This window comes from Globicephala melas, chromosome X (genome assembly GCF_963455315.2).
Source record: "Globicephala melas chromosome X, mGloMel1.2, whole genome shotgun sequence".
NCBI classification, from domain to species: domain Eukaryota; kingdom Metazoa; phylum Chordata; class Mammalia; order Artiodactyla; family Delphinidae; genus Globicephala; species Globicephala melas.
This window is the reverse complement of record NC_083335.1, coordinates 2,212,172-2,219,200: the sequence shown is the minus strand read 5'-3', so window position 1 is coordinate 2,219,200 and position 7,029 is coordinate 2,212,172.

The window sequence follows — 7,029 nt, the reverse complement described above, 5'->3', positions numbered from 1 at the left end:
TTCTGTTTTTGTTTTTCTTTCTTTTTAAACAATTTCATTTCCATCACAGCCCAGCTCAGACGTTCAAATTCTTGTGGGTTTTCCTGTGGAGCTTTCCTAGGACTAGGGAATTTGGCGGGAGAAACCATGGCAGTGCGGTGGCCTTCCCCACCCTCCGCATATCCTCTGCTCCTGAGGCTCGGGGAAAAACCAGCCCCTGTGTATTCTGGAAGAAAATTCCCCTTCTCCACCCAGCTCCACGGAGCCAGTAGTCTAAACAGCCCTTCCCCGACTCAGCAGCTCTGTCTATGGCACAGGGTGGGACTGTGGGATTGTCAGGGCCTTGATGGGAGAAGACCATCTTAAAGGGTCATGGGCTTCGTCCCGTGCATGGAGAACCCGCTGGCCAGCCCTAAGCTCATGGACGTGGCAGCTGAAGACGCAGCAGCAGGCCGCAGCCTCCCCAGCCCCGAATCGTGGTGCCTCCCAGGCGTCCTCCACCGGAAAGACTGGAGGCTGGGATGGGAACAGAGACTACTGGGCCTCTCTAGGAGGGGGGAGAAAGGGCTGCCGAGTGGTAGAAGCTTCTGGAAATGTGGACTCAAACTCAATACAAAGAAGTGCTTCTCTCAGAGGGCACTGTCTAAACACTAACTGGCTGCCTGGAAAGAGAGGAGGAGCTCTCTGTCTCGGGATGTATGCAAGCTCAAGGAGGCAGGGAGGGATGTGGGGTGGCTTGCTACGGCGAGCAGGGAGTGGACAGCTCTGTAGGGCGCATCCCTGCCCAGAGCCCCTGGCTTCTGTGAGGGAGGCCTGGGCCGGTCAGGGGCTGAAAACGGGGCTGAAGGACAGGTCCACCTGGGAGGGGATGCAGCTGGGGGGCAGATGTCAGCAGAGGCTGTGGGGCCCTGAGCAGACCCGAGCACTGAGCCAACCTCCTGATCATGGAGGAAACTTGGCCATGTGTCAGTGCTTGGAAAACAGGTTGGAAAATGAGACCAGTTGACAGGTACTGGCCTCACTGTGTCAGGGATGGGCTGGCAGCAAGCAGCGGTGGCTGAGGCAGCCAGCCACGTGACGCACCTCGCCTGGTGCCTCGGGCACAGGAACGTATAGCCAAGCAGGTGGCTTCACCCCATGGCCTCGCTGCCCTGGAGCAGTGGACTGTTGGCCAGAGGTGCGCAGGTCATCGGGCAAGAGGAAGGGTCCCTAGAGCATCTCAGCCCCGACGTTCCAGCTGCCTTTAGCAGCAGACCCCAGGGTGCTGGGGGAATCTGACCCCCCAACAGCCAGTCGAAGAAAGCTGAAGTTCAAGTGTTACCTCTCCAGCAAGGAAGAGAAGGCGGATTGGCTTCTGCTGCATCTGACAGGGGTTGAAGGCCTTGTTCCCAAAGACGGGAGCTTTTGAGGGACGGGGGGGGGGGTCCCTCCAGCTCCCACTTTCCCCACCCCTGAGATTCCCCAGTAAGAAAAGGAGATTAAAGGACTCCTCACCACATCCTCTGGTGAGCACCAAATGCAGGCTCCTGGAGAAAAGGCAGGTGGAGAGCGTATGTGTGAGAGAGAGAGGGACAGAGGGAGAGAGGTTTCAGGGGAAGAATTCTGTTAGTTATGGGATGAGAAGCTCTATGGGAGAAGTAAGTGGCAGGGCCTGGCACTGGATCTGGGGAAGAAATGATGCAGGGTAATGAGGCCAGGCTGAGGGTGGTCTGAGTTCAAGGTTCTCCAGGAGAGGCGAAGTGAGAGGGCTGTCTCTCCCCTCGCTCTCCCCCGCTCCCCCTTCCCGAACCTCTCTCATCTGCTCGAGACTGAGCCGCCAGGCTGGGCTGTTGGTCACCCATCCACCCAGGTGCCTGGGGCTTGCAGCCAGCCCACGCCATCTGTGCCAGCCGGAAGCCCACTCAAAAACAAACCATCTTCACGCAGATGGGAGGAGGGGTAGAGAACAGGAAAGTGAGGGGCGCTTGCAAATGAGATTGGGAAGAGCCTCAAGGCCGCAGGGACCCCAAACTTTGACCTGAGCAATGAGACCCAAAGGGTTCCAGGAACAAGAATGACACCAACTTTCCTTCGGGTGGCTGTCATTCAGCATCCCAGAGGCCCTGGGAACTGGCCTGGCCAAGCACAAGCTACGGGGGTGGCAGAAGTCTGGAGGGCCCCAGAGCTGCCACTATGGGCCCGACAGACGTGGGCCTGCCACGAGGGTAGTCTTGGGGGCAGTCTAGTGGTCTCTGGTCCTAGCACTGGGTGGATAAGAATGTCAACCTAGGAGCTGCCTGGTGACTGCCAGTTCCGGAATGCTCTCATTCTAGGCCTGTGTCCACACTGAGAGACTACCGGCACAAGAGGATGGAGAAGCAGCCCTGGGACCTTGGCCTCCTCTTCCTGTCGCGTCTGATCCCTATGCTGGGGCAGGGACCACAGCAGCCCAAGGTAGGGGCAGCTGAAGAGCCAGCCCTTGAGAGGGGCAGGTGGCTCCCTGCCCATGGGACACCTAGGCAAGGCTGCCCTCACAGCAGGTCAAACCCTGGACCTCCTGCTTTAGGGCCCCACCCCCACGTCCTGCTGCTCAGGGGCCCTTGGGAGCTCAGAGGACCCCACACGCTCCCAGGCCACAAGCTCCTGCAAGAGCACGTTTCGTATGCCCAGGACCCGGATCGGATCCCAGCCCACTCCGAGGGGCTGCGAGGGTCTGCGGGTCCGCTTGGAGGCCCGAGGCGCTTGTGCCGGTGCGGACGCAGCCAGGCTGCGTGGGCGGGGCTGTCCCCACCAGGTCGCTCCCGGCCCTGGTGGATCCTGGGGTGAGCCACCGGGGAGGGGGGGGGGCTGACCGGGCCTCTGGGGGTTTGGGGGCTCCCCGCTCGCGCCCTCGCGCTCAGGGTCTCTGGCGATCCAGGCGCACGCGCCCAGCGCAGAGAAGGGTGAACAAGCCGGGGCGCGTGCACGCGGCGCGGGCGAGGCGGGGACGCGCGGCTGCACATGCGCTGGGGGCTCGGCGGCCCCCGGGCGGCGGCGGAGGAAATGGCGGGCGGGACGGCCCCCTCCACGGGGAGACGCTCGGGTCTAGACGGCTTGGCAAGACCGGCGGGGCTGAGTCACATGCGTCTGGAGCTGGAGACGCGGGCGCCAGGACTGGAACGTGAACGTGCCCACTCGGGAGGGCCGGCGGCGGGCGGTGGACCTCGCCTTCCCTCTCCCTCGCCCCCAGCCCTCCCTCGAGCCCCAGTGTCTGCCCAGACTCTGTCCCATGTCTGAGGCCCCTCCATGCCCACCTGGAGGGGCAGAGGCAACTTCTACAGGGAGTCAAGCAGGGCCCACGTTATTGGCAAGAACCATCTGGAATTTCAGACGGGAAGGAGGATGGGAAAGCGGCCTTCACGTGCCCCTATCCCAGCCATGGCCCTGCTCCCCCGACCCAGCCACATCGGCCACCTGGGACCTTTTTGCCCCCAAACCACTCTTGCTGCTTTCCACCTCCTCCGGCCCACCTTCCACTGGCACCCTCCCCAGGGATGCCCACAGCCCAGCAGCTGAAGGTGCCGGCTTCTCTCCGCTGACCGCCAGGACTTCTTACTACCCACCACTGCATCCCCAGCCATCACTGGGGTTCTGTGTTCCCTTTTCCTCCCTCTTTCTCTGTCTCTGCCTCAGTGTCTCCCCCCGCCCCCCACCTCCATGGCTTGCTCCCTCAGGAACGCTAGGTCTCAAGCAAGGAAGCATGACACATGAGTCCGGATCGCCTGATGTATTTAGTTTTCACAAAAGCATCTGCAAGAAAAGTTGTTTAATTGGGACCAGATCCTCTGAGGTTTTAATGGCATTAAAACAAGATGGGTTTTCTCTAAGGGAGCAACTGCTGGCAACAGGAAGAGGGCATGGAAAGTTTGGCTTTCTTCTTCTCCAAGTCTGAAGAGGGAAAAAGCCACTGTACCTTTATTTATATACAATAGATGCCCAAACACATGCTGCAGAGACCCTCCCACATACGCCCCCCACGGGTAGACCTGGCATCCATGTGCACATCTGTACACACACACGCACACACACACAGGCTTTGATGTTACTGGGACACATTGTGGAAGGCACAAGAGCAGGCCTGTTCCCTTGCTCTGGGGGTCACCCCAAGGGTGTGTCTTTGGCTGCAGAGCCACTGTTCTGCCCTGGGCCCTGGCAGAAGGCCTGGTACATAGGAGGGGCTCAGTGAACTTGTCAAATGACAGACAGCGGGAGGGCAGGCCTGCCAGCACAGACCTTGGCCCTGAGCTCCAGATTCATACACAGAACTGCCTTATAGATGTTACCGCTTGGCTGTCTGATCACCAGCTTCCCACCTGAGAGGTCAGGAGCTGGCCTCCCCAGCTTCTGCCCCACGCTCGCTCCACCCACAGCGTTCTGGCTCCACCCACTTCTCCCACAAGCCCGCCCCACCCTGGGCCAGACACGGTGACCTCTCCCGTGGAGGGTGCAGCTGCCTCCACGCTGACTCCCTCCTTCTGCCCTTGTGCCCCCAACAAGTCTGTGCTCCACCCTGTAGCCCGAGGGACCCTTTTACAATATAAGTCAGATCACAACCTATGGACTGGGAGAAAATATTTGCAAATGATGCGCCTGACAAGGGCTTAATATCCAAAATATACAAGCAGTTCATATAATTCAATAACCAAAAAAACCAACAACCCAGTCGAAAAATGGGCGGAAGACCTAAATAGACAGTTCTCCGAAGAAGACATACAGATTGCCAATAGGCACATGAAAAGGTGCTCATCATCACTAATTATTAGAGAAATGCAAATCAAAACTGCAATGAGGTACCACCTCACACCAGTCAGAATGGCCATCATCAAAAAGTCTACAAACAATAAATGCTGGAGAGGGTGTGGAGAAAAGGGAACCCTCCTGCACTGTTGGTGGGAATGTAAATTGATACAACCACTATGGAGAACAGTATGGAGGGTCCTTACAAAACAGAACTACCATATGATCCAGCAATCCCACTCCTGACCATATACTGGAAAAGACAAAAACTCTAATTAGAAAATATACATGCAACCCCCATGTTCATAGCAGCACTATTCACAATAACCAAGACATGCAAACAACCTAAATGCCCATCGACAGAGGAATGGATAAAGATGTGGCACACATATACAGTGGAATATTACTCAGCCATAAAAAGAATGAAATTCTTTGCAGCAACATGGATTTGCAGCAACGTGGATGGACCTAGAGATTATCACACTAAGCAAAGTAAGTCAGAGAAACACAAATACCATATGATATCACTTATATGTGGAATCTAAAATACGACACAAATGAACATATCTATGAAACAGAAACAGACTCACAGACATAGAGAACAGACTTGTGGTTGCCACTGGTGGGGGAGGGGAGGGAGGGAAGGATTGGGACTTTGGGTTTAGTAGCTGCAAACTATTATATATAGGATGGATAAACGACACAATCCTACTGTATAGCACAGGAAACTATATTCAATATCCTGTGATAAACCGTAATGGAAAAGAATATGAAGAAAGAAAGAATATATATATGTGTATCTGAGTCACTTTGCGGGACAGCAGAAATTTACACAACGTCGTAAATCAACTAGACTTCGATACAAATTTTTTTTAAAGAGTCAGATCATGTGTGACTCCTCTGCTCAGAAGTCCACAGTGGCTCCCTGCTTCCCTCAAGGTCAAAGGCAAAGTCCACCCGCCACCCTTTGATACCCTATCAAGCTGGCCCTCCTGCCCTTCCCCACCCTCACCCCTCACTTAGCCCGCTCCGCCTCACTGGTCTCTTTGCTGGTTCTCAAATTGGGCCAAAGCTTTGCCTGCCTCAAGGCCTTTGCACTGCTGTCCCTCCTTTTAGGAGGGCTCTTTACTGGAGCCCTTTTTGCGTGGCTATCTCCTTTTCACTCACATCTCCACCCAAATGTCACTTTCTCACAGTCCTCATCTGATCCCCTGTCGAAAGTGTTTCTTCCTGCAGTCACCCTGACCAGCCGTTTCCTTCTGATGGGGTCCTCGTGCACCCCACTAGACGGCCAGCTCTGTGAGCACAGGGGAGCTGGCCATGTAGTTCACCATTGTACTGCACGCTGTGCTGGGGAACGGTGCCTGGCCCACCACAGGGGCTCAGGAATGTTCTGTGAGCAAAGAATCCATTCTCCAATCCTCCCTTGACAGGAGGGGAGCTTTCCGCTGTGCAGTTCTCAGGAGGCTTAAGGGACAAAGGGCATTGCTTTGGCATCCTCCGGGCTGCCAATTGTGAGGGAATGTGTCCTGACTTGTGAGGGTACGTGTGTTCTTGGGGGGCAAGAGTGTGTGGACAGTGGGCCACGTGTAAGGGAAGGACAGGAGGAGAGGGGGCAGGAGTCCCTTCCTAGCCCTCAGAACCCTGCGATTGTGCAGCCAGAAGCAACCGTGATCATCTTATGCAGCCTCTCTAGGCCCCTTCCAGTTCTCAGATTCTAGAACTTTCTAAGCAGCCCATAGCCACCACATTGAGACGGGGAAACTGAGGCCCTGAGCAGGGAGGCTTCCTCCTGACGTCACATGGCCAGGCCGTCCAGGGCAGAGCTGGGAGCCCAAAACCCTTCCAGCAACACCCAGGCTGCAGCTCTGGTTCCTGGAAAATCCTGACAAGCTTCCCGCCCTGCGCTCCAGACACCAAGCTCAGGGTTAGTGTTGGCCAGGGGCCCTGCCTGTCACAGCCCAAGTCCACGACCAAGCTGTGTGTGCAAGAGGGGCGGGGCAGGACGGCACCTCTGGTCCTGCTGAGCCTGCAAGCTGGCTTCGCTCTGTGCGGGTCCCCACGATGGCCAGGCGCCCTGACACTGGACCGAGTAGGGCCCCCGGTGGGGGAAGGGCAGCGAGGACAGGACTCCACAGGACCTGGGGAACTGAGAGTGCTCCAGGCCTCGCCCCTTCCTGCCTAGGTGGGTAGGAGCGGGGGTCCCTCCCTCCTCCAGGCCACTGTGCCAGAGAAACCTGGGAGTAGGCCTCCCCCACCTCCAGCCCTGCTAATGGGAACCAGATGGCAGGATGT